This window comes from Camponotus vicinus, unplaced genomic scaffold (genome assembly GCF_025532165.1).
Source record: "Camponotus vicinus isolate PSW18456_S1 unplaced genomic scaffold, iyCamVici1.0 SCAF_1, whole genome shotgun sequence".
NCBI lineage: Eukaryota > Metazoa > Arthropoda > Insecta > Hymenoptera > Formicidae > Camponotus > Camponotus vicinus.
Genome location: NW_028141945.1, coordinates 7,558,603 through 7,561,786, shown reverse-complemented (window position 1 = coordinate 7,561,786; position 3,184 = coordinate 7,558,603).

The following is a 3,184-nucleotide window of genomic DNA, read 5'->3' as shown; positions in this document are numbered from 1 at the left end:
TAAAATATCTAGTAAAATATTCATTTTTCGATTATCTTACCTTAATACTTTTATGTACAAAATAATGAGAGGAATCAATTGGTGTAAAGAAAACACATAGTTGTTTCGAAGAAAAAATATGTAATTTGCAATTAACAATTCCATATTTTTTCTTAAAAACAACTATGTGTTTTCTTTACACCAATTGATTTCTCTCATTATTTTGTACATAAAAGTATTAAAGTAAGATAATTGAAAAATGAATATTTTACTAGATATTTTATAGTTTATGTAAAATTAAGAAATTATTTCAAGCCTCATAACTCGGAAAGTACTCAATGAAAAAATACTTAATTATAGTGTTTTGGAAAGCTCTTGAAATAAGCTATAAGAATATGCAATAAAAAATGGGGTTCCATTTAAAAAAATCAACTTGATCTTCATATGACCTTGAGTACTTTATCCAAGGTCAAATTCTTATCATCATTAGGTACATTTTATTTAGTCCTACAACTTTGTTCCTTACATATTTTTCATTATAGTTGATCGTTTTCGAGATATTTTAGTGTTCCGGGACTTTTTGAAGACCCTGTATATATTATACTCGTCCACACGATAAACTATGTAAAATCCACGTTGCATTTGCAAGTCGATACAAGTAGATTATGCGGCGGCTGGGTTTTTATCGTCATTTACATAGGCGGGGACGGTCGAGAGGGAATTGTAGAATTCTGATTTCGTGACCGTATTTATATATTTGTGATTTAAAGCCGAAGCTAATCGAATGTTGTCGTGCGTGGAGAACCCGTCCGGTTCATGTCATCATCGATATTCTTAATCGCTTTCTTCTTGTAATTTTTTTTCAAGATTATGGCATAAGATTGCGCGAGATGTGCTCCATATGAAGGCGAATCTCGCGATTACTTACCGCATAAAAGTCGTGGAAAGGGACCAATGCGCACAAGACAAAAAGAACTCTTTTTCCCCTTTTTTCTCTTCCCCTTTCTTCACGTAATTGCCAAATAAATATTAGGATGTAATGTCGTATTGCGTGACTAAGAGATGGTTATTTGTATTAAAGGATCATACATACCTCGCATGAATGTCTACAGAATAAATAGCGATTATCGTTATATTAATATTATATTACTTAATGTTTCGATCATGATTCTTCTATATAATAATTCAATGTGGAATGCGTACGTATACAGGATGACCATACAAAATCACCTATTTACATTCTTTAGATTTATATATGTTACTTTGAATAATTAAAAGTCTATCTTATCCAGTTGAACATCTTCAGGAAAATAAAATTAATCAAAATTCATCAAAATCCTTAAATCAAAATTCTGCATCTTTATTCTTGTATCTTAATTCTTGTCTTTTGTAAACCATACTGTACACGCACATCCATATAAGATACGTCATAATTTTTGCAAAGAAATTAAATATAATTTCAAATCGATGCCGGGTATTTTAGAAAAATGCGTAGAGATCTGCTAAAGATATATACTTGCCGAAAGAAAGTCAATGAAAAAGTCAATAAACGTAACAAGTGATAGTAATCTATTAGACGTTAACATAACATGTCACTTGGAAAGGCACTTTTGATATATCTTGCTAACTTTATAAACACCGATGAGGGATCAGAGACTTCTATTTTTTTGTCTGCGTACATATATATATATTCGGTTTTAATTCGACACACACGCATCTACGATAAAGAAGAGATCATATATCTGTACAAAGCAGCAGAATAACAATTTTTATCGAAAAAACAGAGAGTTAATATATTCTACGAGTGGAACTTTATATAGATAATTATATACATATACATATTATATACATTGTATATATATATAGATGATATATTTTATGATGAATTACATAGAAACGTTCGAAATGATGAAGGAAATCGCACCGTTGCCTGTTGTTACGATACATTTATCGTTATCACAATTTATCATTTATTTCTTATACGCGATACAAATGTCATGCGTCTATATATCGTGTAACTAGGCGTCAATATTTATCCAGAGAATCCCTATATATATTAACGAAAATATATATATATATATATATATATATATATATATATATTTTATTCGATCATCGTCGAATTTATGTGTGCGTATAATTTGTCTACGCGACAAAGCGCGGTAGCTACGTGAATGATGTAACACGCGATGCTGCAATTTCGAATGGATGTCGTCTGACAATAAGAAATAAATACTTGTGAGCCAACACCTTCTGTCCGCTTTGTCTTTTCTCTCTTGAAAAAAAAAGTTCTCGTTTCCTTCTTTCTATTTAATATCTTATTAGATGTAAGAGATCTGTCATTTAACGAAATTTTCTAGATTCGAGACAAACATGCATACACACAGTATTGATTTCAACGTATTATTCATTCTCGATCTGGAAAAGTTTTTCAAAAGCCTTTGCTTCATAAATGCTCAAGATTTATCTTGATTTAAAAAGAAGATAAAAGAACGCGTGTGATACATCTTTCTTAAGCCAATCTAAAGTGCCCAAAGTAATATACAGGGTGGACCATTTTAACCTTTAATGGAGAATAACTCGAAAACCAAGCCCGGGAGAGAAAAATGTTTCAGACAAAAGTTGTTTGGTTTCGAGGGGGCCATAAGATGGTATTATTGGTTTGACCTTGAAGAATTATTTGAAGGTCACATGAAGGTCACCTTCAATTTCTTAAATGGAACCTACTATTTGTCATTACATATTCTTGTAGCTTATCTCGAGAGCTTTCCAAAACACTATAATTAACTTTTTGAGTTATGAGGCTTGAAATAATTTCTTAATTTTACATAAACCGTAAAATATCTTGTAAAATATTCATTTTTCGATTATCTTACCTTAATACTTTTATGTACAAAATAATGAGAGGAATCAATTGGTGTAAAGAAAACACATAGTTGTTTTTAAGAAATAATATGGAATTGTTAATTGCAAATTACATATTTTTTCTTCAAAACAACTATGTGTTTTCTTTAAACCAGTTGATTCCTCTCATTATTTTGTACGTAAAAGTATTAAGGTAAGATAATCGAAAAATGAATATTTTACAAGATATTTTACGGTTTATGTAAAATTAAGAAATTATTTCAAGCCTCATAACTCAAAAAGTACTTAACGAAAAGGTACTTAATTATAGTGTTTTGGAAAGCTCTCGAGATAAGCTACA